The sequence below is a fragment of the Equus asinus genome, chromosome 17 (genome assembly GCF_041296235.1).
Source record: "Equus asinus isolate D_3611 breed Donkey chromosome 17, EquAss-T2T_v2, whole genome shotgun sequence".
Classification (NCBI taxonomy): domain Eukaryota; kingdom Metazoa; phylum Chordata; class Mammalia; order Perissodactyla; family Equidae; genus Equus; species Equus asinus.
The window spans coordinates 15721730-15748948 of NC_091806.1; the positions used below are offsets into that span (position 1 = coordinate 15721730).

The 27219-nt window shown below is 34.2% G+C and overlaps 1 pseudogene; it reads right to left on the reverse strand.

Moving 5' to 3' along the window:
* Positions 1–2073: 2073 nt before the first annotated feature.
* LOC139040919 (olfactory receptor 4P4-like) lies at positions 2074–3257 on the reverse strand (annotated as a pseudogene).
* Between the last annotated feature and the right edge of the window lie 23962 nt (positions 3258–27219).

Sequence of the window (27219 nt, forward strand, 5' to 3'; positions counted from 1 at the left end):
TCACCATGCTGTACACTAGATCTTCAGAACGCAATTCTTCTTATAACTGAAAATTTGTACCCTTTGACCTACATCGCCCTATTGAAACCTGCTTTAAGACATAAATGACACTTCTCTTTGAGATATCTCCTACAGACTAGATCATGTTTTCACAATTATTTCTACTCTTAATACTGAAGATCTTTCATGATATCCTCTCTGGGCTTCCCTTTCTCTGTCTTTGCAGACATGCTCGAGGCTCTGCTATATAAATCACAAGTTGGACAAATTACTAATAAAGAGATGAAGATTATGCCAGATTAAACTACTTCTCTAATACAGAAACAGCAATGTGCAATGTCTACAGGTTTTGAGAGAAAAAGGTTGAGAATGATAAACATTATTCCTAGTCTCATTGTCTTTCATTTATGCAGGAAAGTAAAGGATACCTTCATATTTGTTTGGCTTGATTATATGTATTACTTATGTGTTCTTTTTCACCAAAAGCTTTTAAAAAGTCTTTACTGAAATAAATTTTATAATACTGTGTTAGTAACTTGTCCCAATTGCAATTTATGTAATTCTTCTCTCACTTAAATGTGCTGCAATTTGCCTTCCATATACTTTCTCTAAGTTCCCTTCCCCTTCATTTTATATCAATGTTTTAATAATCTTTGTGAAAATCTATTGAATTTTAAGTTCTCAAATAATCTTCAGGTTTTTCAAATAACTCTGTTGTTACTATTACACTATTACCCACCTTCTTATGACGGTCTGTTTTTTTAACGGAAATCCTGTTTATTTGCATCCTATTGATGATACCAAAATATTTTCTTACATTTTTTCTGATTCCCTTGGGAAATCTTTCTCAGAAATCTACTCTTCACAATACCTACAAATAAATTGATTTATCCACAATAGTATTTTTTTTTGAGGAAGATTAGCCCTGAGTTAACATCTTCCGCCAATCCCCCTCTTTTTACTGAGGAAGATTGGCCCTGAGCTAACATCTGTGCCCATCTTCCTCTATTTTATATGTCGGATGCCTGCCACAGCATGGCTTGCTAAGTAGTGCATAGGTCCATGCCAGGGATCCAAACCAGTGAACCCTGGCTGCCAAAGCAGAGTTTGCAAACTTAAGTGCTATGCCACTGGGCTAGTCCCAGTAGTATGTTTTTTAATATCACCAATAGTTGTGTTTTGGTTTTTGTTATTTTTCTCTCACCTTGAGGAAATAAAATATATACAAAAAGTATTACGCAAAAGGAAAATTTATTTTTTAAAGACTATCACTTGGCCCTATTCCCTGTCCACTAGGTTGGAGATTGAATTCATTTTTCATATCTACCTGTCAACACAAGCTGATATGTACAGTTTCTTCCTATATGTAGTCTTGTAGTCACTCAACTAATTGAACTACTAGAAAAGGATGAGACCTATTAATTTTCTCATCCTGTCTTTCCATATTTTGAGTATCTGTGATGTAATAAACACAGTAACAGAAAAATAAATTGTCACCAGTCCCTTTGTCCCTGCCTATGACACTTTCAGGCAGATGGGGACAGGGTGCTGAAGCTCCAAGGAAACAGGTCCGACCACTCCTTTTCCTTCACACCTTAAACCAAATGATTTCTATGAAGTTTTTCATTGCACAATTTATTTCACAGGGCCAGCATTTAAGATTTACTTGAGTATCCTATTGGGAAATAAAGCTCAATAATAGAAAAATATTCTGCTTTTAATTTTTGAAAACCACTTTTAATCTACTTCATTTCTACTTCGTACAGAATGCCAAAAAATTGCCTAGTCTCCATGTATAAATTTTAAACACAAGTGCTTATTAAAATTCTCAATCAGCCTCAGAATCACCTACTCTATATGACATAGTCACCATTCCTTTAGTCTAGAATATTTTTAATACGCATATGCCACTACTCAATCTCAGTGCCACAGTGAAACTGTCACTTTACTCATAATCCTTCAGCTCATCTCTGACATTTATAAAGTGAATAATTTGAGTTCAATGATCTGAAAGCTAACAGAGCTCTCTGATTCCAAGTCCACTTCTATTCCTGAATAATTGAGTAGGAAAAGTCAATTATGTTTTTCTTCTGAAAATATCTTTTCACACCAAACCTTTCTCATGGCCTTTGTCATCTCTGTATTTCTCAGGGTATAGATTAATGGATTGAACATAGGAGCAATGATGGTATAAAATAGAGCAAATATTTTGTCCTCAGGGTAAGTAGTAGGGGGTCTGAGGTAGGCAAAGATTGAAGGCCCCAAAAATAAGACAACCACAGTGATATGAGACCCACAGGTAGACAGCGCTTTGCATCTTCCCTCTGCTGACTGATTTCTTAAGGTGAATAATATAATGACATAAGACCCAAACAAGAGAACAAAGGTTACTAAGCAACCATTCCTGAATTGGTAACCACAAGGACACCAGTGATGTATGTATCAGTACAGGCAACTTTCAGCAAAGGAAAAATATCACAATAGTAGTGATCTATTTCATTGGGGCCACAGAAGGGCAAATGAATTGTCATAGAAAACTGAGAAAATGAATGAATGGCTCCACCAGTCCAAGCAGCCAAGACTAGGAGATTGCACCTTGTCCTGTTCATGATAATCATGTAATGGAGAGGTTTGCAGATGGCAACACAACGATCAAAGGCCATGACTGTGAGGATGAAGACCTCAATGATGCCAAAGAAGTGTATGGAAAAGATCTGCAACATGCAATTACTATAGGAGATGGATTTTCTTCCAAGAGGCAAGTCTCTGATCAGTTTGGGTGTCACACAGGAGGTATAGCAGATGCCCATAAAGGATAAATGGCTGAGGAAATAATACATGGGCTGGTGAAAAAGGGCACTGTGTCGAATAGAGGTAAGAATCAGAAGGTTTCCCACCAAGATGGCAACATAACCAAGTAAGAAGAATACAAAGCAAAATATTTGTATGTTCCAGGGGCTGGCCCCGTGGCCGAGTGGTTAAGTTCGCGCGCTCCGCTGCTGCAGGCGGCCCAGTGTTTCGTTGGTTCGAATCCTGGGCGCGGACATGGCACTGCTCATCAAACCACGCTGAGGCAGCGTCCCACATGCCACAACTAGAAAGGACCCACAACGAAGAATATACAACTATGTACCGGGGGGCTTTGGGGAGAAAAAGGAAAAAAAATAAAATAAAATCTAAAAAAAAAATATTTGTATGTTCTGGTTACAGGAAAGTCCCAAAAGAATAAATTCTGAAATGTTCCTCTGACTTTCCATACAGTGTATACTATGCAAAACTAATTGAGTATCTGAAAAAAATGTAAATTTGAATTAAAACATTTACAATATAATTGCAATCATATAAAAACCACTAACAAACCATGGACGCTAATTCAACAAATCACAGAAGTTAATTTGTAAGTCAATTATATTATTGTATATTTTCTTAGAAATCATAGCTGATTTCTCTAATAGTTTTCTTATTTTTTCAAGTATCTTGTTATATTGATAATACTAGAAATACAATTTATTAAATTTTGAAAATATAATGATTTAAAAATTACTATTTTCCAGAGAAGTTATACTACTGTTATTTATAACATTTAGATAACACGGATACTAATGTAATTTAATGAAGGAAATTTACTTTACTTGTAATTTTCAATTATCTTCTTTATTCATAACAGATTTTTCATTTTAGATATTGTTCCCTTCCCTCAGCATGATATGGAACACCCTCCTGACTGTCTGTAGACATATTGATCAAGGAATGCAGACGCATTTTAAAAAATTGCCTAAATTATAAGATGAGCAATTAGGATTGTAACTAATGTTTCTGGAAATACAAGGGTGTGGTGGGATGAGTACTGAATATTGAATTTGTGAAATCAATCTTGCTGTCAAGTTGCATGACTAAAAATAGTTAAAAATACAGCAAAAATTGGATTTTTTTCCAAAGACTGACATTTTGAAAAAAGTTAGAAAAACTATTGATATTTCATTTAATTTTTATTGTAAAGAATGTTTTAAGGTAAACCCTATGGTCATTACAGTTAATGGAGCACATAAATAAAGAAAATACACTAATCAAAATGCACAAGATATTTGAACTCTGCACAATTTATGTGCTCTGTTGGAATAAATAGCAATAAAAATGATGTCATGCAACGTAACTCTAAGGCAAACATTGTGGTCAGGAAGTACTCAGCTCTTATCTGTTGATAGTTTATTCATGGATTTGCATATATTATGTTCTGTTTGATTTGGGTGGGACTTACACAAAGGCAATGGGAAAATGTACTGCAGAGAGCACAAACTTCCAAGTTCTATTCCCCTCATTCATGAGGAATTAGCTGGTGTCCAGGTGGTTGTCTATCCTACTCCTTTATGAGATGTGGCAGCCATATCCTGGCCCGACAAACAAGCATTATTAATTATACATAATTTTTGATGCAATAATATGTATACATTAACAAGTTCAGCATTTTCCAAATTCTGTAGCTGTATTACTAGTGATATTTAAGATTATTTAGCTGGTAAACACACATGGTTTTAAAGCACATTCTGCAGTAAATTGAGGGACTAATTCTCTTTTCAATTTTAGCTCAATATCTTTGACTACAGTAAGCGGGGAAAGTTTTAACTTAATCATATTATGTCAATATTGCTTAAGACATTTTGGTCCTCCTTTTTAACATGAAGACAACAGGTCTCATCCTCAAAGTTCTGTACAAGTTATAGCACCTCCATAAAATTTAATAACTTTTTCTTATATCTTTAAATATATTGTCAAAGTTACAGTTGCAAATAATAGCTCGTTTACGAAAAGAATATAGTGTGTTCCTTTAAATAAATGTACACAAAACAAAGGTGATTTTTAAAAGAATTGTTAAATAACAAATGTCTAGTTATTAGAGTGACAGGAATTAAATACTCATCTAATCCAATCATATTCTTTTTAGTGTAGAAGAAATAGATTGAGAGAAACTAAGTGAATTTCCCAAAATAAAGAACTGCTGAATGGCAGAGTTTTTAAACTAGATCTCCTAATTCTTATCATGTTTAGTGCTGCCTCCCACAGGAAAAGGGCATGTATCAGAGAAGACAGCAGTGGAGGAATTATCACGATTTTCATCTCATGAAAGATGACAGACACCTAGATCACTATGAGATATATCACAATAGTTATAAGAACAAATGAGTGATGTAGCATATCTCTGCTTTGATGTTGTTTCGCTACACCAGGCTCTGAATTTGACCACTACAGCTGTTAACATTCCAATTCGTATACCTATGGAAATTAGATATCATTACTCTTGGAAACACTAGTAATGACAGTGTGACCAACTTTAGGAGAAAGACACTGTAGTGAGGGAAATAAATGACATTTTTGGGGAAAACTTCAAGGTATTAAACACATAAATGAAGAAAAGAAGACACTATTATGTAAAAGAATAATTGATGTTACAAAGGCGATGTAGGCAGAATTAGAAATGATGGGGAGAGTAAAATAAAGTGGAGAAAAAAACCACTTTTATTCAAAGCACTGTCTATACATCAGTAAACGTGTGGTACTACAGAAAGAATATTGATCACCTGGATGTTTCCAATATTCAGATGTTTGCTATCAGGTGAAATAATATGAAGTGAAGTGTGGCTACATTCTTTTTTCAATCATTGAGATTTAAGTTTTATATAGGAACTGATATCCAAGTCTTAAAAGGCCTTCCAGATTAGAGGCAACGATAACCAATCACCCAGCATGAATTTAGACAATCGCTACATCTTATTCCCAACATTTTATACGTTGTACTTTCAGTTACCATTTATAATGAAATTTTAACAAGAATAAATAGGACAATTTTGTTTCTTTCCATTCACACAAGCTCTGCTCATTTGCATAAGACATTGAACCCAGCTAAGCTTGAGTATTAACTTCTATAATCGGGACATAGATACATTGTTCAGGGAAACAATGAGAAATACGTGAGGTTATGAAACAAAATCCCCAGGGAATATGGAGGGTACAAAACAATCATAATCTTTTCCTTATATTCTTTCTTTGACTGACGAGATTAAGAATTAGTTAAATTGTCCTGCAAACAGACATACGCCCACGATAAAATTTCGTGAAATAAACAAGAACAAAAGCGCAACATAGATTTTAGCAGGGGAATCAGAACAAACTCCAATGTGGATAATGTTTGGGTGGCAAAATAAAATCGATCTGGTGATATCATTTGTTACCTGGGGGAATTTCTTAACACTTAATGTTAAATAAGTAGTCTGTTTTTTCATGCTAACAAAATTAAGTTAAAAAGTCATTTTTCACCTTTTATGATATTGTTTAACTGTCCTGTTCATTCCTTATGAGGCACTGTCAGCATTGTAAAATTGCATTTTCCTATAGGTCATCTACGGTCTGTATATGCTATGTATATACACATTTCTATTGGTGTAATCAGCATGTGCCTTAGGAAAACTTACTTATCTGATTCTGATGAATGTGGAAAACTTTAAGGGATTGGTTATTTGAAATATGAGAATTTCTTCGAAGATTGGAGGCTGAAACATTACTGACAATTTAAAAATTTCATTATTTTTAAACATATTATCCAAAAATGCAAACTCCGTAATATAAAATCGAAACTAAATATTGCAAAAAGACCTTTTTTACTTTTGTTTAGATTTTTATCACATCTGAATGCATAGCCTTCAAATGACAAAAGAAATACCAAACAGACCAAGTGAGCCTAAAAGAAGAATTACAAGGGCAACTACCTGCACATCAGTCGTGGATGGCCCTCAAGTTAGTTTTAAGTTACTCAGGAAACCGTCAGGGTCACACACTTCTACTCATTTTGACAGTTTGCGAACCCTTCACTAGGATTTACATCTGAAATAAAACGAGAACTATAAAGCAGTAGCTGAGACAAATCTAGGATAATTCTCTAAAAATATGTTCAAGTATTGATGTCTTTGAATTTCCAGGAAGGAAAATCTCACTGTTTTACAATGTGAGTGAAGATTTAAATATCACTGAAGACTACTCTGGATTAACAGAGAAGTGATTATTCATTCCATAAGAAAGTGATCTAGAATTTTAAATATTAATTTCACTTGCTAACACCTGCTCATACTTAAAAGTAAAAAATAACGTTTTGAAATATCTGCTAAAGGAGCATGCATATATATATACCCTAGGAGTTGTCTCTTTTATGCATATGCCTGAAAGAAATTTGCTCTGCAAGAGCCAAATATAAACTGAGAGGAGATTATGAGAATATTTGACTTCAAAAGTTAAAGATATTACTTTCCCAGAAGCATTTCTTAAAAGATTCTCAGCAAATAACACTAATCAGTTGTCCAAGGTTGTATTCATTCCTCAGTCTTCTGGGAATGTTCAGGCTTTAAATGTATTTTCCACATTTGCGTTAGCCATGCCCTGGGCATTGTGTCTCTAGAGGCCAGTACTGTTAGCCAGACAGAGAAGCTTGAGAAATTCTGTCCGTTTTGGCTTATTTCCTCCTCTCGAGAATAGGAGGGAAACCTGGGTAACACCATAGGAGCACTGGGCTTGCACTGGAGGAGGTCTCTACTTCTGGGGAGGAGAAGGTGAAGAAAATCAGAGAGAAAGATATCCAGAGTCACCACAAGTGTCATTAATAAAAGGAACACAAGATTCATAAAAGTCAGTTAACAATTAAGTCAATGACTTTTCACTCCGCTATTCTTCTGGACCAGTAGCCACACCAAACAGCAATAAACTGTCACTGCTGCAATGGATGTTTGGGTTGTTAGAGGCAAAGGAAAAGAGAGAATTGTCAAAATATATTAAAATTAGAACAAATTCCCTACTCCTATTGGTAGTGGAAAAGAACCTACGTTTTTTGTTGAAAAGTATTGAAGAGTGTAATGAAGTCAGGAACCAAAAAAATGTATACACTTCTACACTACTTCCTGACACTTTACTTTGAGTAGTTGCAGTGCTACAAGGTATATAGATTCAGAGTAAATCTGCACTGAAATTCAGTTGGCATTCTTTCTTGAACAAAATATCTGTATATCCCATGTAGCCATGTAAGACCTCTAGCATTCACTATTTTATAACATCCCATCTAGATGAGGATGAGAACAATTCACTCAGTAAAATAATTATAATATTTATAAGCATTTTTTAATTACAATATGTGAGTCACTATATTAAGCATTTTAAGTGAATTGTCTAATTTAATTCTTCAGAAAGACATTCTCAGGGGCCAGCCCAGTGGCGCTGTGGTGATGTTCACACGTTCTGCTTTGGTGGCCCAGGGTTCGCTGGTTCAGATCCCAGGTGCAGACCTATGCACCACTTCTCAAGCCATGCTGTGGCAGGTGTCCCACATATAAAGTAGAGGAAGATGGGCACGGATGTTAGCTCAGGGCCAGTCTTCCTCAGCAAAAAGAGGAGGATTGGCAGCAGATGTTAGCTCAGGGCTAATCTTCCTCAAAAAGAAAAAAAAGGACATTTTCATGAGAATTATTTCCCCCGTTACTCAAAAACAAACAAACAAAAAATCTTCTAGAGATTAAATCGCTTGCTCAAGATCACAGAGCTGGTTTCAAAAAAAATAATATATTGTGGTGTTTATAAGCTAGGTAGAAATAAAATGTATGATAACAAGACATGAAGGCAAAAAGGGGAGAAATGGAAGTATATTATTGTAGGACTATTATACTATCCATAAAGTGGTACAATATTGCATGGAGCTGTGATAAGCTTGAGTTGTATACTACAAACCCTAAAGCTACCACTAAAATAACAAAACAAAAAGTGATAGCCAATAAAGAAAATAAAATGGAATCAGAATTATACTAAATAGATCTAAGAGGAGGAAGATAAAGAAAAAAGGGAACAAATAAAATTAACAAGAAAGCACTGCAAGATGATAGACTTAAACCCAAACTTATCAACAATTATATTAAATGGAAATGGTCTAAGCAGAAAATTAAAAGGCAGAGATTGTCAGATGGGATAGAAGAAAACACAACTATATTTTAGATATAGAAAATGTATTTTATATATGAGGATACAAATAGGTTAGACGTAAAAGGATAAAAGAGATAAATAATGCTAACATCAGTGAAAAGAAAGATGGAGCAGCTTTTTAGTTATTAGACAAAAAAAATTAAGAGTAAATAACATTACCAATGATAAAAAATTTCATGTTGTAATGATAAAATGGCCAACTAAATCAGGAGACATGACTACTAAATGTTTATGCCCCTAATAACAGTGCTTCAAAATACATGAAACAACAATTTATTGAATCTTAAGGAAAAATAGATAAATTCACAATATAGTTGGATATTTCAGAACTCATCTGTCAATAATTAGTGGATCAAGTAGACAGAGAATCAGCAAAGATTTAGCAGACTTGAGCAAAACTATGAACTGGCTTCACTTAGTTGTCTTTGTAAAATACTTCATCTAACTCTAGCAGAAGACACATTCTTATCAAGTATACTCAAAACATTTACCAAGATACATCATATTGTGGGCCATCAAACAAGTCTCAATAAATTTAAAAGACCTCTAGTCTTTCTAAGTGTGCTCTTTGACCACAATGGAATCAAATTAGAAAGAATAAAAATAAATCTATGGTATTTCCAAATATATCTGGAAATTGATAACACTTCTAAAAAACCTCATGGGTCAAGAAGAAATAAAAAGGAAGTTAGAATGAAATAACTGATGCTTGCAATTACATGGACTAATCTAAAAATAATTATGTTGAAAGAAGCTAAGAAACATAGAATATGTACTGTATGATTAAATTTATGTAAAAATCTAGAGAACACAAACTAATCTACAGAGACAAAAAACAAATCAAAAATTGCCTTAGAAAAGGTGCCTGTTATGGAACAGGAGAGGGGATTATAATGAATAGGAGGAAATTTTTGAGAGTGATGGATTCTCTCACTATCTTCATTGTGGTGATAGTTTCACAGCTGTATTCACGTCAATATTTATCAAATTGTACACTTTAAATACTCACAATTGATTTTATGTCAATTACACTTCAATAAAAGTGTTAAAAGTAACCAGGATTGAGGAAGAGTACACAAGGAATGAACTTGGAAGAGAAGACACCTCCATAAGGATGGGATTTAGACCTTATTGGAGAAGTTGCAGTTGCAGCCCCAGTCAGAACTGCCATGGTCCCTGAGAAAGCAGGAACTGCCGCTAGAGGGCAGGGTGGCTCAGGCTGGTGGCAGGCAATGCACATGTTGAGTGCAGAAAACCAGCTCAATGCACAGCTGTGTGAGGCTTGGGTTGTGCAGTGGACTCTTAGGGAAGACTCTAGAAAAGAACTTTCTTGGATGTAGGCTTGCACATGCTGAGGGGTGAGCACTCAGATTTAATTGAGATTTGGAAGTTTTGTTGTGGACAGGGAACCACAAATGCTGGGCTGCAAATGTCTGCTTCTGGAGGGTCAGCAGAGTTCAGTGAGATGATCACCAGGTTTGCCCTGGAGCTGTGAGTTTACTGAGGAATTGCAGACTTAGGTAGAATGTTTTTGTTAAGTGGAGCAGGATCCAGAAGAAACCAAAGCTAAAACACCAGAACCAGGAGGAAAGACTTTTCCTCCTGCAATTCACCTTCAGTGCCCTCTATAGACTGGCTCCACAGCATGCTCCCTACAACTCCACTACTACGTGGTAGGTAATGAAAGGATGAGATGGAGTTGAGAGGCAATAATAACTGGCTCACCAGAGACTGATACTGAAAAATAATATCTCTTTTATGAACTTACATTTTCTTAATTTTCTGTGTGGCCAGAGAGTGTCAGCAATTTGTCCTGTCCCCAATCCTGAAGATTACCATTGAATAATTATTAAAATTCTCTTTAACTTCACAACTGACCACTCCATTTGACACAACTACTATTGCTTTAACTCAGAATCTTTTATATACAGGTATTATGGATTTGTGGTGTTGTCACATACCATTTTACTAACTACTGTCATCTGTCATGCCATTAAATCAAATCAATGATGCGAGGTCATCCTGCAGGAAAAAGCTTGAAGGCAGGAAGAGTACTTTGTTTTCCAAAACATTTGTATCACAATATCATTCCGGAGGGTTTTAAGGCTCAAATGCAAACTAAGATTTTAGGTAAAGTTTATATCCTCAAAGTACATTTGTTTTCTCCCAAGATGTTGCTTATTTCATTCAAATTAATTATTTTACATTCCTGGAGTAATCAATTCACCAGTTAGTGTGCTTTTAAATCTAAGCATCCAGAGCAACTCTACAACTGGATTATAAATGCCCCATGAAAAAGTTAACTCTTTTAGCATGTTGTCAGAATCCCACTCTTTAAAAAGTCCTTGATGACTGAGATTTTCTACCTATGCAATTTGAATTTCTTTTTCTCTTTATTAAAATCTGGGGGAAAAAAACCCTCTAGTGATGGTCTTTGTGTTAAGAAATGATCTCCATCCAATCCCACATAGGGTTTTTATCCTGTTCTCTGGGGGAAAAAGAATGGGTGCATTCTTTAATGTATTTTCATTTCAGGTCAATTTCTGGAAAATTACAGATATATAGATTTTTCTTTTGTGTATTTTTTAGGGTTACAAAATGCTCAGTGAGTGTATAAATTATCAGTGGAGATGAACATTCTGTAATTTTGCTCTATTCTTATATCATTTTCAATAGCCTTTCCTCTTTTGCATCTATATTCAAAACTAGTGCTTGCTTCTGCTTTGCACCCTGAGCTTCACTAATCATAGCAAGTATTTAGAAGACCTGTGCTCTTTGTCAGACATGAGCTGATTGAGTTTAGCTTATTTTTCTTTACAACAATCCTATGCAATAGATACTATTACCAGTCCCATTTCCCAGAAGAAACAGGGGCATAGAAGAGTTACAGTGCAAAGGAGTAATTCTCATGAGATAGAGGTTACATTTACAGCGAGAAAGAGCATGTGACTGTGAAAGGATAGTGATGCTATTTTTCTGTCCTGAGTAAGAGTTATACGGGAGCTTACTTAATGATTATTCATTATTGGGTACATTGATGTTTCCTTGGGTGTCGTATTTAATGGTTAAATGTTAAAATAATAGAAGCATAAAAATAACTAAAGATCATAGCCCAAGGTACTAAAAATTAACAAAAACTGTAAATGTGCTTTGGCTCTAAAGTACAAACTACCAAGGGATTCTGGGAGATCTACTTATGATCAGCCTATTTCCTACCATCCAATTAAATTTTCTTTTCAATATTTTTTCCTTTGTGTGTTGTATGTCTCCCTCAATCTTGATGAAGTCAATGTTGTTACATTTCCTTCAGATTTCAGAATATTCTTCATGGGATCTCCTAAGTTCCTCCTCTCCTTTTTTACATATTTTTGTCATCACTCTCCCATTCTTTCTAGGTATACTTGTTTATTCAAAACCTCATCTACTCTGGATTCTCCTCCTCCTTAACAACAAAGGATCTAAGCATATCTTCCTGGATTTTTTAAAATCACCTTAAAAAAACCTTTTATATCTTTGATGCATTTTAGCCGCTTTTTGTATAAACTGTGAGTTGTAAGTCTGTGTTCATTTTCTACATATGTTTGTCCAGTTATTCTAGCACCCTTTGTTAAAAACAATATCTTTTTCTCCACCAATTTACCTTTTGATTTTTGTCAAAAATCACTTGACTATATTTGTATGGGTCTATTTCTAGCCTCTGTATTCTGTTCCTTTGATCTTTGTGTATATACCCTGTCCACCAACACCACACTGTCTTCACTACTGTAACTTCATAATGTCTTGAAATTGGATAATATGAATCCTCCAACATTTTTTTCCTTTTTCAGAATTATTTTGGCTATTCTCCTTGCTTTTCCTTTTCATATGAGTTTGAGAATCATCTTGTTGATATCTACAAAAAAAAGCTCCTGGGATTTTGAGTGGGATTGCATTGAATCTAAATAACAAATTGGAGAAATTGACACCTTAACAATACTGAGTCTTCTAATCAAAAAGCAATGCATATCTCTAAATTTACTTAAACTTTCTTTGATATATTTCATTATTGTTTTGTAATTTTCTGCAAGTAGATTTTGAATATATTTCATTAAAATTATATGCAAATAGGTTTTATTAGAAAAGTTTTATTTTTATTTTATTTATTTATTTATTTATTTTAGGATGTACGTCATAATATATTTCATATTCTGCGTAGATTACATCATGTTCACCACCCGAGAACTAATTATAGTCCATCCCCTCGCCTGTGAGCCTAATCACCCTTTTTGCCCTCCCCCCTACCCCCTTCTCCGATGGTAACCACCAGTACAATCTCCAATGCTATGTGTGTGTTTGTAGTTTTTATCTTCTACTTATGCGTGAGATCATATGGAATTTGACTTTCTCCCTCTGACTTATTTCACTCAGCATAATACCCTCAAGGTCCATCCATGTTTTCACAAATGGCCGGATTTCATCGTTTCTTATGGCTGAGTAATAGTCCATTGTGTATAAATACCACATCTTCTTTATCCATTTGTCCTTTCGTGGGCACCTAGGTTGCTTCCATGTCTTGGCTGTCGTGTATAATGTTGCAATGAACATAGGGGTGCAAGTATCTTTATGCCTTTGTATTTTCAAGTTCTTTGGATAAATACCCAGCAGTGGGATAGCTGGATCATATGGTAGATCTATCCTTAATTTTCTGAGGATACTCCATACTGCTTTCCATAGTGGTTGCAACAGTTTGCACTCCCACCAGCAGTGAACAAGGGTTCCCTTCTCTCTACATCCTCTCCAACATTTGTTGTTTCCTGTCTTGTTAATTATAGCCATTCTGACCGGAGTGAGGTGATACCTCATTGTAGTTTTGATTTGCAATTCCCTGATAGCTAATGATGTTGAGCATCTTTTCATATGCCTGTTGGCCATCTGTATATCTTCTCTGGAGAAATCTCTGTTCAGATCTTTTGCCCATTTTCTAATTGGATTGTTCTTTTTTTTGTTGTTGAGCTGTATGAGTTCTTTATATATTTTGGATATTAACCCCTTATCTGATATACGGTTTGCAAATATCTTTTCCCAATTGTTAGGATGTCTTTTTGTTTTGTTTAAGGTTTCCTCTGCTATGTATAAAGCTTGATGTCCCATTTGTTCATTTTTTCTTTTGTTTCCCTTGCCCGGTCAGACACGGGATAGTTTTATTTTAATTTAAGATTCCATTTTTCTATTTCTGGTATACGGGAATGAAATTGATTTTGTATGTGAAGAATGTATCCAATGAGCTTGCTAAACTCACTTACTAGTTTCAAGATATATTTGTAGATTCTTTGAGATTTTAACGTATGCAGTCATGTTGCCTAGAAATAAGAACAAGTTTATTTATTCTTCTTACTCTGTGTGACTTTTATTTATTCTTTTTGTCTCTTACACTAGCTAGGACTTCTGGAAAAATGTTAAAGAATAAGTGGTGAAAAAAGACATCCTTGTCTTGTCTTAGATCATAGAGGGAAGTCAGTCTCTCACTAATAAGTATTATGTTAGCTACTGGTTATTTACAGATATTTTTTATTAGGCTAAGAAAGTTCACTTTGTTCCTAGATTGCTGAGGGTTTGAATCACGAGAGGATGGTGAATTTTCTTGAAAACTTTGCCGGCATCTGTTGATATAATCATATACTTTTTCTTGTTCAGTCTATTAATGCAGTAACTTACATTCATTGTTTTTCAAATGAACAAGACATGAGTTGCTTGGATGAACCCTGCTTGGTTGTGATTTATTGGTTTTTATTGCTGGATCAGATTTACTAATGTTTTGTTAAAGATTATCATGTTTATGTTCCTAAGCAATAATGGTTTTTCATTTTTATTTCTTGTAACATTTTCATAAATAATGAGCCACACTTCTAACAAAAGGATATATTATATATTATGTTTGTGTTTTCAATGAAAATGTTGAACACTGCTACTTTTTTATTAACCCACTACCTCATGGCAGCGTGGTACAGTGGAAAGAGCAGAGATGAGTGGGATAGGCAGGTAGACCTGGGTTCAAAGCCCACCTCTGCCGCAAACTATGGGTGAAACTGCAGGAGTCACTCTAAGCTTTTAACTCTGTAAAATGGAGATAATTATACCTTAAAGTTTCTATGAGAATGCAACAAGAAAAAATATCACGTGCTTTACATAGCATATGACACTAGAGCAAGCCACCAATATATAGTTGGCTAGCCATAATAGACATCTAACTGATATTATTTTCTTCATTTACAAAAGAAATTACATTGTATTAAGCATTCTATCACAGCAAACCTTGTTCTTTTTTATTATTATTCAATGGTTAGAGGTAGTAGAGCATCACAATTAAGAGTTCTAACAGACTAATTATGAGACTTCAATGAATCTTAGCTCCATTACACGCTGGTGAGTAGATGTGGACTGAATTTCTTAATCTCCAAAACTCAATATCCTTATCTTTAAAATAATTATGACAGATTCGAGTAAACTGCTGAACGAAGTGCCTGTTACAGATTCCGATTATTTTTATCACTTATCAAGATTTGTATAACCTTGATAAATTTGCACAAATATGAGGCCCAAATGATGAAGCAACCGTTTATGAAGAGAAGAAGACTCATCCAAGAAGACCTGGGTTCTCTTTGTTCTTCCATTAGGTAAATAGGCTGCTTATTTTACCTCATTGGCCCTGAGTCATCACCCCTTGTTCTGACACTGTGCAGAACATTTTTAGATTCTGAAATAGAATGTATAAAATGTGGATGGAAAATTAAGAAAAAAAGAAAACTGCATTTCTCATCAAAGGTCAAGATGTGCGAGGTTTTCTGCCTCCTCTATCCATCATTTCTTTTTCTTTCGTCTTCCCTCTACGGTAAATCCTCTCATCTCCTCTCTCATCATCATCTATACCTGACTTCCACCTCAAGGGAGAGGCCACATCTAGAAATGGATTATAGAAGTCAGGCACAGATCACGCCTTGTCTTCTCTCCTGATCTCCCAGTTGCCTCAAGTCTCTCCCCACTCCATTCCATCAGGCACGTGCTCCAACCTCCCATGGATCATGACAGTGTCACATCTTTTCTCAAACACAGGGAACAGCTCCCTACTGCCCTCCAAAGACCAGTCATATTAACTATTACAGAGTGCATACTCAGTGCCAGGTACTGCACAAGGACTTTTCCTTCATTATTTGCAGTGACTAAATGACGCTGGAAGGAAGTTATTATTCTTTTATTATTGTTATTATCTCCAGTATTATTCAAACTTCATATTTGGTCAAGGTTGTGTTTTCAGGCTTTCTTCCAGCATTGTTCCTTGAACCCCAACCAAACTGAGCCCACTGTTTCCTATTCAAGTCTTGTAGTTCTCCTTTGGTCCTTGCTTGTGGCTTCTCTACAATAGGAATGCTCTCTTACTTAATACATACCCCTTTTTCAAAACTGATCTCAAACACACCTTCTCCACGAGGACTTGTTATACCTCTTAGCCAAAATAATATTTTCTCTCAATTAGTACACATATTTTTGTATCGCTTTTACGAGATTTCCATCTGATTCTGTACATTCCTGTCTCTCTTCTTCTAGAATGTTCATTTTTCAACTTTGTGATGCTGATACCTGCGCTTGGCATTAGGCACATAACACACATTTGCTGAAGGAATGTCTTATGGATAGACATCAACTTTGAGAAGAAAACCTAATCTCTATTTTTAGTGTCTTTTACATTCTGCTTCTCTCAATGAATACTTTTGTCTTTTCCCTAAATTACCTTTTTCATTCTCATTTATAAACCAATATCACAGTAAACCTCCAACAGTATTATATTATTTTTCAAAGTATATCTAATGATGGTTATTTAATCAAGTCTCTGGTTGGCTCTGCAGTTAAGTGGACACTGACAAGAAATTAAGGAAAGAATCTATACAGAAAACTACCTGTGCCTCCTCTATTAATTATTCCAAGCAATGCAACTATCTACATTTTCATTTAGACAAGCTTGCAGATTAGGAATAATAAGTTAGTATTTAGCTTTATACATTCCCCCTATCACATTGCACATCACTGAAAATGGCATTTCCTATAATTACCTGAAGGTATTTTTAGCTTGTTTACAGGTGTTCCTGGCAGTATAATGGAAATTAATGACCCCTAAACCTTACATCTGTTTTGATTTCTTTCTGATGTTAGTAAACTGTTTTACACAACCTGAGGTGAACTCATTTATGCCCAGGCTTATAGGTATATGTGAACATTTATTAAGCTATTTCTATCAGCAGGGATGATGAAAACTGTTCAAACGTTCATAATGCAGTAATTATTATTGAGCAAAGAATTACAACATAGTGTCTTCCCTAAGTTAGCAAACAGGCAGGCAAGAAAAGAATGTGTAAACACTTAGGTGAAGGAAGGTGAAAACATAATAAAAGAGTTAGAGAGATTTGATGAATGCTGAATCTCTTTAAGAAAGGTCTAAGCTGGCTCTGGAGGACACGCATATTTGGAAGAGAAGTGAAAGCCAGAGGAGAAAAAAGTAGATGATAAATAATTAGTGACTGAAATAAAATAGGTAAATTTGAGAAAAAGACTGAGGAGTTACAAGATGAACCAGGATGCGAATAAGCAGGAAATACGAGCAAAAATGAAAACCCTTAGGATTAACTTTCTTATTAAAAAAAAAATGTTGCCAAGATGTTTTGAATTGATAAGACCAGTAGCTGGAAATGAAATGCTAAGCAAGCTCAGAGTGGGGCCAGTTCAATGCAATAGCTATTTACAGAGGTCCTTCTATCAACAAGACTCCATGCTAACAGCTACCAAGACAACAAAGACAAAAAAGAAAGGACCTGCCCTCCAAAAACCCAGCAAAATGACAAAAACAAAGCTAGCACTACACCTAAAACCATGATAAAGAGCAGAGTGAGATGCCTTATGGTAGAGAAGCGCCCAGAGATACTGAGAAAGGTGAACACTCCCTAGTGAAAAAAGTGACTCATCACAAGCATGTTTGAGCATATGTGTTATTCTCATTCATGGAGAAAAAGAGTTAAATACGCACCCCAAAATGTCTTGAATTAATACACAAGAAGTAGACATTCTCATTTTAATGGAGTTAGGGTGGGATGAAAGAATTTGGAGATAAAAGACAACTAGAACCTTACTCTGTTGTGATTTATTGGTTTTTATTGCTGGATTTGATTTACTAACTTTTTTCAAAGAATTTTATGTCTATATTTATGAGAATAATGGTCTTTAGAGCTCATTTCTTGCAGTATTTTTGTCTGGTTTTGCTACTGGTGTAAGGCTGATCTCATAAAACGCGGTGGGAAATGTTCCTTTTTCACTTAAAGAGAATACGAAGAATTAGAACTATTGATTCTTTAAATGTTTGGAAGAATTCAATGCTGAAGCCATCCGGGCCAGGAGTTTCCTTTTTTGGATGGTTTTAACTGCAAAATCAATTTCTTTAATAGATGTGAGTCTGTTCAGGTTATGTATTTCTTCTTTAGTGAGTTTTGATAGTGTGTATCTTTCAAGGAATTTGTCTATTTCAATTAAGTTGTCAAATGTATGGCATGAAGTTGTTCAAATATCTTTTTCACTTCTGTAGGATGAGGGGTGGTGTCCCCTCTCTCATTCCTGATATTGGCAATGTGTCATCTCTCTTTTTTCTTGGTTAGCCTGGATAGAGGTTTATCAATTCTATTGTTATTTTCAAAGAAACAGCTTTTGACTTTGTTGATATTCTGTATTGTTTTTTTCTTTTTACAATTTAGCTGATTTCATTTTTCATATTTATTACTCTCTTCTGCCAGCTAGGTTTGGGTTTTATTTGCTTTTCTTTCTCCAATTTCCTAAGATGCAAACTTAGCTTATTGATTTTAGATTTTTTTAAAAATGCATACCTGTAGTACTTTAAATTTCCTTAAAGCATTGCTTTAACTGCATCCTGCTAATTTTAATATGATGCATTGTCATTTAGTTCTAAATACTTTATTTACAATTTCCCTAGAGACTTCCACTTTGACCCAGGGGTTGTTTAAAAATGTATAGTTTAATTTCTAAATATAGATCCTTTTCAGAAATGTTTCTGTTATAGATTTCTAATTTAATCCTATTATGGTTTGAGAAAGTGGCTTTTATGATTTTTATAAATTTGTTAAGTTTTGTTTTATCATCCAGAATATAGTGTATCTTGGTGAATGTAACATGTACACTTAAGAAGAATGCATGTTCTGCTCTTGTTGGATGAAATGTGTCTATGAATGTCCATTATGTCAAATTTGTTAATAGTGCTGTTTTCAACAAATCTTTAGTCTTAGTGATTTTCTGCTTACAATTAGTAAGAAAAGGATGTTGAAGTCTCTAACTGTAATTGTACATCCGTTTCTCTACTAGATCTATCAATTTTGATTCTCTGTTTTTAGGAAAATGAACATTGGAATGGTTATGTCTACTCAGAGAATTGATCCTTGTATCATTACACTATATTAGTCTTTACCTCCTGATAGTTTCCCTTTTCTGAAGTCTACTTTGTCAGAATTTAACATTTCTTCAGTTTTCTTTTGGTTAATATTTTCATGGTGTATCTTTCTTCATCCCTCTACTTTTAACTGTTTCTTATATCCCTATCTTTTTAGTAACGTATTTGGATCACTCACACTTAAAATCATTGTTGAAATATTTAGGTGAAAATCTGTCATTTTACTAGCTCTTTCTATTTGATATATTTGTTGTTTACTTCTTGTTTTCCCTTACCATGCTTTCTCTGGTTTTGAGTGTTTTTTATAATTCCGTTTTGCCTTCCTTATTGGATTATTATTTATACCTCTTTTGAAAACACTGCCAGTGGTTTCCCTAGGTTTAGCAATATAATTTAGTGTTTTGTTTTTTTTTTTTTTTTTAGGAAGATTGGTCCTGAGCTAACATCTCTGCCCATGTTCCTCTATTTTATGTGCAGGATATCTGCCACAGCGTGGCTTGATAAGCAGCACATAGGCCCATGGTCAGGATCTGAACTGGCAAATATTGGACTGCCAAAGCAGGGCATGCAAACTTAACTACTATGCCACCAGGCAGGCCCCAGCAATGTACTTTTAAGTCATATGATTACATCTTCAAATAATGTGAGTCGACTTCCCATGTAGCGAAAGATTCCTATAACAGAATATCTCCAGTTCCTCCCTCTCATCACTTGTGTCACTATTGCCATACATTTCAGATTTCCCTATACTATAAACAGTCAATACACTATTACTCTTATTGCTCTACGTGGTCAGTTATCTTCAGAACACATAAAGGTGAGGAAAATGATGGATGGTGTATGGTTGGAATAATGGCTAGAAAAAACCATGTGTTACTGGTTTAGAGACAGAGATTACAGAGAGATAGTATAAACTCAAATTTTAGTTTAATACACAGATGAATAGATACAGAAACAATTAGAGATATATGTGCACACAAAAGTCAGTGTACAGACCTGCTGTATACATGCCTGCTGGGAAGTATAGAAATCATGACACCCCAGTAGCAACAAGCATACCTGGGATATCCACTTCCCATATTTTGGTTTCTAAATATCATTCTCCAATAAAAAGGAAGCAGAGTTCCTAGGAAAAATGGCTGATTCTAGGACTGGGGCATGGGAAATAGAAGATGAGCCTTGAGTATCTTGTAGTACTATAAAGTCAGTAAGTTCTCAAAGAAATTAAAGAATGTCGGCATGCCAAAGGGACACAGGAGCCAAATTGGATTTGCTCTCAATGTCCAAAGATTGAATAAATTGAGTAACAAAATAAATAACATAGCATTGGATTAAAGTATAAAATAAATATAAATATTGCTATACTAACATGAATGAATGGGAGATTAGAGACAAATCCTGCAGAATGATTCCAAATATGTGCAAATACTACCACCATAGGAGGTGAAGCTTCATTCTCACACATCTCCCTGAAGGGTGAGCTAGATTCAGTGTCTTACTTTCAAAAAAAGATTAGGAATGGGGACTATAATGTCTTTACTGTGGAGAAACATGACAGACACTACCTTAAGCAAGTGATAACCTTTGGCATCGCCAGTGATGTCAAGTGAATATGATGTGATATGATGTCACAAGAAGGATTCTTCACCTCTGTTGTATGATTTCTAAAAAAAAATCTCAGTTTGGGGACTGTCTACAGGATAACTAACCATTACTCTTCAAGATGTTTAAGGGCATGAAAAACAAGGAAATAGTAAGAAATTGTCAAAGACCAGGGAAGACTAGTAGAGAGACAATATAACTGTTTTCAACATGATATCCTGAACTGGACCCTGGAACATAAAGAAACCATGAATGAAGTCTCTACCTGTAAGAGATATATGCACCTCCATGTTCAATGCAGTGCTGTTAACAATAGCCAAGACATAGAAACAATCTAAGTGTATACTGACATACGAATGGAGAAGGTGATATATCTTTATTATATACATATATATAATACAGAATATATATATTAAATATTTGTGTAACATATAGATATTCAGCCACAAAAAAGAAGGAAATCCTGCCATTTAAGAAAACATTGATGGACATTGAGAGTATATGCTAAGTGAAATAAGTCAGACTGAAAAGGCAAATACTGTATGATCTCACTTATATGTGGAATCTTAAAAAGCCCAACTCATGAAACAGAAAGTAGGATGGTAGCCAGTAGGGGAAATGGAGAGATGTTGGTCAACGGGCACAAAATTCCATTATAAGATGAATAAGTTCTGGGGGTCTAAAGCACAGCATAGGGACTGTAGTTAACAATATTGTATTAAATAACTGAACTTTGCTAAGGGAGTACATCTTACATGTTTTCATCCCAAAACAAAGGTAATTGTGTGAGGTGATGGATGTATTAACTAATCTTATGGATCATTTCACAATATACAGAAGCGTCAAATCATCATATTATGCACCTTAAACTTACACAATGCTATATTTCAATTATATCTCAATAAATTTAGTGAAAAAATAATGAAAACAAAACATAAGGTTTAGTTAATTTATCAATATTGGTTTCTGATTATTGAAAAAAAATAAACCATGGCAATATAAGATGTCAACAATGGGACTAACTTGGTGAAGGACATACAGGAACTGTACCATGCTGATAGCCTTTACGTAAGTCTAAAATCATTCAAAATTTAATAAATATATATCTTTTAAAAATCTTCACAATCCCTCCAACTAAAGATAATAAAATGTAATGTATAAAATACATACAAGTATGTGCAAAAACTACAATTGTGTTTACACTGAAAACAATTTTTTGAAACTACTTGTACAATTAACATTATAATTATCAAAAGTGCAGCAAAACAAAGAAGCGAACAATGTTCACTATAATACCAAACCAGAGATACTTAGAGTCAAACTTTTCAGGTACTTTACTCAGTAAGAAATATTAGACAATAAGAAATATGCTTGCATAAGAAATAGTTATGTTTTAGTTCGGAAATCAACTAAAAAGAGAGTAAATGAGAAATTGTTTGGTTTTATTAGAAAAGACTTCATAGGTGTGGAGTGAATCATGGCTAAGTGCTGTCTCACTAAGAAATGAGGAAGGGGTTAGATAGTTTAGATAACTTGCTGAGCCAAACCCAGACATAACCATAGAAAGAGTTTTGAGGCTTATGTTGTAAAAGTTTAATTCTCTAGATAGGCAATGATTCCAGGCTTACGAATGGTACAGTTGTCTTTCCTAGGTATTCTTACTTTATCCTTTCAATTTTGTGTGCTATCAATATTACTGTATTCAACGTTTTACTTAAAAATGAAAAATCTAAAAATCACAAGGTTAATCAATTTAGTCAAGTTAAAACAATAAATGAAGGGTCTCTTTCTCCAGTGTAAGTCATTGATGATGAACAGAGAAGGCATCAAACCTGAATTTTCTCATATCATTATAATTAAGTTTTTCTTTTTTACATCAATATTCTTTGCTCATATGGCAGTGTCATAATTGCTATAGCCAGATGATTTTTATGTGTATAAACATACTCACAACATCTCAAAAATCTCACAAAATTAACTAAATTTCCAACACAATTTTTGTGGGGTAAAACTAGTATTTTATTAGTAGCTACTTTAAATCACTAAATCCCATTTATGTCATTCATAAAATGATACCAATGGGACAATTAATCTGTGAGATAATTTTCTGTTTCTCCCATTGCACATCTAGTTGTCCTTCCTTTTTTTTGTAAAGATGTTTAGCTATGACATTTGACACCAAACTTTGCTCATGGCTTTTTTTCATTTCTGAATTTCTCAGTGTATAGATTAAAGGATTGAACATTGGAGCAATGATGGTGTGAAAAAGTGCAAATACTTCAGGGAAAGTGGTGGGAGTTCTCAGGTAGGCAAAGACTGAAAGTTTTTCAAGTCTTCAAGTGTGTATGTAGCATTATCATTGTGTTTTTTATTTGTATTTACCTAATCATTAATGATGTTTAGTATCTTCTCATGTACTTATTTGTAATGGGTACATTTTCCTTGATGAAGAATCTGTTTAAATTTTTTACCCATTTTTACTGGGTTGTGTATTTTCTTCTCAATGAGTTTTGAGAGACTTCTATTTATTCTGAATAGTTGTTCTTTAGTAACTAGATACTTTTAAGATATTTTCTTCCAGCATGTAACTTGTTTGTTTTATTCACTATCTCATTCTTACAGCAAAATTTTTCATTTTGATGAAGTCCAACTTACCACTTTTTTCCTTCTTAAGACATACTTTTGGCATCCTATCGAAGAACTCTTTACCTGATCCAAAATCGTAAAGATTTCCTCACATATTACTTTGTAACAATTTATTCATTTGTATTTTATGTATGGATCTGGATATGTTTTGGATTAAATTTTACACAAGGAATGGTGTACAAACAGAGGTTTACTTTTTCTGCATATAGATCTCCAATTATTTCATTACAATTTGTTGGAAAGACTGTCTTTTCTTCACTGAATTGCCTACTGAGCTTTGTTGAGAATTAGTTGACCATAAACGTGCATGTCTACTTCTGCGCTCTCTGGGCTGTTCCATTGATCAATTTGTCTACCTTTATGAAAATACCAAACTACTTTGATTACTGTAGCTTTATAATATGCTTTTAAATCTATTAGTGTAACTTGTAACTTCTTCAAGTTTCTTTCTCTTATAAAGTTGTGTGGGTTAATCTATATCCTTTAATTTTCCATATAACAATATAATATAATAAATTAAAATGTTATAATAAATAATATAATAAAGATAAAAATAACTAAAATAATATAATAAATTAAAATGATATTTTGAATTGAAAAACAATATCTGCTTTAATTTGAGAGGTATATTTCTTTGAGATTAAATCAAGGTGGGCAGAAGAGACCTGAATGTGGTCTTTTCATCTGGTCGATAAACATGGATTGCTTTCGATCATTAAAGTCTACTTTAACTTCTCTCAACAAATTACTACAGCTTCCATGTACTTTTGCTACACATGTTTTGTGGTATTTATTCCTAAGTATTTCATATTTTTGATGTCACTCCATACGATATTCTTAAACTTTATCTTCTGATTGTTTGATACTAATAGAAAGTACAATATTTTTGTGTGGATTGATATTATATGTTGAAACCTTGCTAAACTCACTTTAATAAGAAAATGTCAATGATAGTGGAAAGGAAGACAAACTGTCTTTATTCAAAAATGATGATATGATATGGAGAAAGATCTGAGACGTATAGAAAAGCTACAGTAATAGAGGAGAATCAGAGAAATGCTGGCCTTGTAGAACAAATTCAGATGTAATCTTTTATATTCTATGTTTGTTTAGAATTTGTGTAGAATAAGTATTATTTCTTCTTTAAGTTGTTGTAGAATTCACATATGAAGATATGTGTATGGGGGTGTTCCTTTGACAAAATTTGAGACAGGAAATGCAATTTTCTTAAGAGACATAGAGATATTGAAATTATCTATTATTTATTTTTAAGTGAATTTCAATAGTTTACATCATTTGAGGAATTTTCCCATTCTACTTAAATTGTTCAATTTGTTGAGCTTAATATATTCATAATATTCCTTTATTATCTTTTTAAAATCTGTGGAATGTGTAACAATATCACCTCTATCATTACAAAACAAAGTATTGTGCAAGTAAATGATCTAAGAATCCTAGGTATCAAAACCTGAGAAAATACAAACAAAATAATTATAGATATAATGTAGATGTAAGAATATAATAGATATAAGGAAAGAAATCAATGACATAATTAACAATCCTAAATGGAAAACAAAAACAAAGCCAGAAGTTGTTTCCTTGAAAGAATTAATAAATGTCAGAAACCTTTGCCAAGATCAATCAAGAGAAAAGAGAGATAACAACTACAAAATACTAATATGAAGAATAGAAATCTTATATATTACTGGTGGTGGTATAAAATTGTGCAAACTTTAAACCACTATTTCACAATATTTACTAAGGTGGTCATGATCTGTGATATGGCAATACTACTTCTAGGTAATGATTTGCTATACTATAAATGTGTATGACTAGCACCAATGTACCACCAATTAGAAGTGTAGATATAGACTAAACGTGGTCTTAACAGGAACAGTAAGTAGAATGAGCATACGGCTCAAACTTCTATGTGCTTGATCTTGTTTGCAATAAATAGCAAAGAGCATATGAGCAACCTCAAAGAGGGAGAAATAAGTTATCCTTGGACTTAAGTGAGATTATGCATCCATTTCAGTAGCAGGAATCAAAAACTATAAGGCCAATCTTCTTACTGACATGTACTCAATTGTTTGGGAAAAGATGTCTGCAAACTACATAGTTCAGCATTATAGAAAATCTAAAATACCCAGAATTCTATCTACAATAGGCATAATGATTCTAATGTGGAAATCTCTCAAGATAAATCCAGACCTGAATTAAACTGTAGCTTGGTTATTTGGATGGATCAAAGAGAGAGCCTGAGGGAAGCATATTTGCATGGAGAAAAGAAACAGCTGGGAAGGGAACAAATACCATGCAAAGACGCCTTCAAGAATGTGTTAATACAGTAACAAAGAGTTTGCACTTGGAAGGAAAGAAATTAATTTAAGTAAAACATACTATGTCCTGACCATTCTTATGGTTTAAGTGTAATTGTGGTGCATTCAAATCATGTTGCACGTGTTATCTTATAAAGTTATCATAGAGATGACAACACTGGGGACGAAGGAAATAAAAAAGACTAAGGAAACAAAACCTTAAAAGAAAGATAAAGAATGTTTGGGAAATACAATGCTAAAATTATTTGGGAATCCAATCACAGATAATATATGTACCCAAAATAGTGGTACCACTGGCAGACCTCTGAGATATTTAGATAAGGAAGCCTAGCAACTAGATAGGGCCAAATAGGACCTTCAGAGTCCCTTCCTTATTTTGAGGGAAAAATGAAGTCAAACAGACCTTGCTCTTTGGAAGAAATCTCAAGCTTAGCTCCAGTTACATGCAGGGTGAGAATCACCAACACCTCCATCTCCCTCTCCCCAACAAAAGGTGGCCCCAGGTGCTGAGAAAGCAAAACACTTGCACTTCTTTCAGTAAGTTATTTTTAGGACTAGAACTGCTGTTGCTGAAAATGGAGAGGAAATGTAACACGGTGATTAAAAACTTGAGCTTCAAAGTAAGAGAACCTTGATACAACCTCTTATGAGTCCCACTATTTAACTTCTCTAGCGAAGGTACATAAATTCTCTGAAATCCTCAATACACCTCCAGTCACAAGAGGAGTAACTGCAACCACATATAGAATATTTATTTCATGGTAAGAATTGAGTGAGATGCTTCATGTGGATTAATTAAGGTCACACAGCTAAACTATCATTAATCTGTTTTTCTGACCTCAGAGCTAGCCTCCTGGTCATCATAACACATCCTGGCACATCACATGTCCTGACATACTCAGAACAGTATGACCACCTGCATGTGAGAATGCATTTTAATCAATGTGGATCTAATACATATTGAAATGTGGAAGGTCCATTCTAAGAAAAACCAACCATCTGCTATGACATAGTCTCAGGGTCTTGAGAAAAAAGTATTGGAGAAAAAACCTGCTAGTCCAATATTTCTTATGGTGAACACAATTCAGAGTATAGCTCATAGCTCATCTTATAGTAATAATATCAGAACATGAAGTAAAATAAGTC